This window comes from Lipotes vexillifer, unplaced genomic scaffold (assembly GCF_000442215.2).
Source record: "Lipotes vexillifer unplaced genomic scaffold, Lipotes_vexillifer_v1.1 C25403158, whole genome shotgun sequence".
Classification (NCBI taxonomy): Eukaryota; Metazoa; Chordata; class Mammalia; order Artiodactyla; family Lipotidae; genus Lipotes; species Lipotes vexillifer.
In genome coordinates, this window is record NW_006793388.1 from 1 (window position 1) to 222 (window position 222).

Sequence of the window (222 nt, forward strand, 5' to 3'; positions counted from 1 at the left end):
TCAGAAATGGTGCTGAATGTATTATCAAAGCAGAACATGTAGTCACCGCCTTCAGTCTCTATCGTGTGAACTCCATCTGATTTTCTTTGTTCAAAAACTAAGGTTCTTCCTTTTGGAGAGGCAAGGTGGAAATCAATATCTAATCCTGCTCCATCTAAAACTTGGTACTCGATCTCCAGCGAGGCCTTCAGGGGCATGGGCTGGTAGAAACACTCCTTCTGG

General features: G+C 44.1%; 1 pseudogene; it reads right to left on the minus strand.

The window, feature by feature from the left end:
- Nucleotides 1-5: 5 nt before the first annotated feature.
- LOC103090531 (transmembrane emp24 domain-containing protein 5 pseudogene) lies at nucleotides 6-218 on the minus strand (annotated as a pseudogene).
- Nucleotides 219-222: the final 4 nt, after the last annotated feature.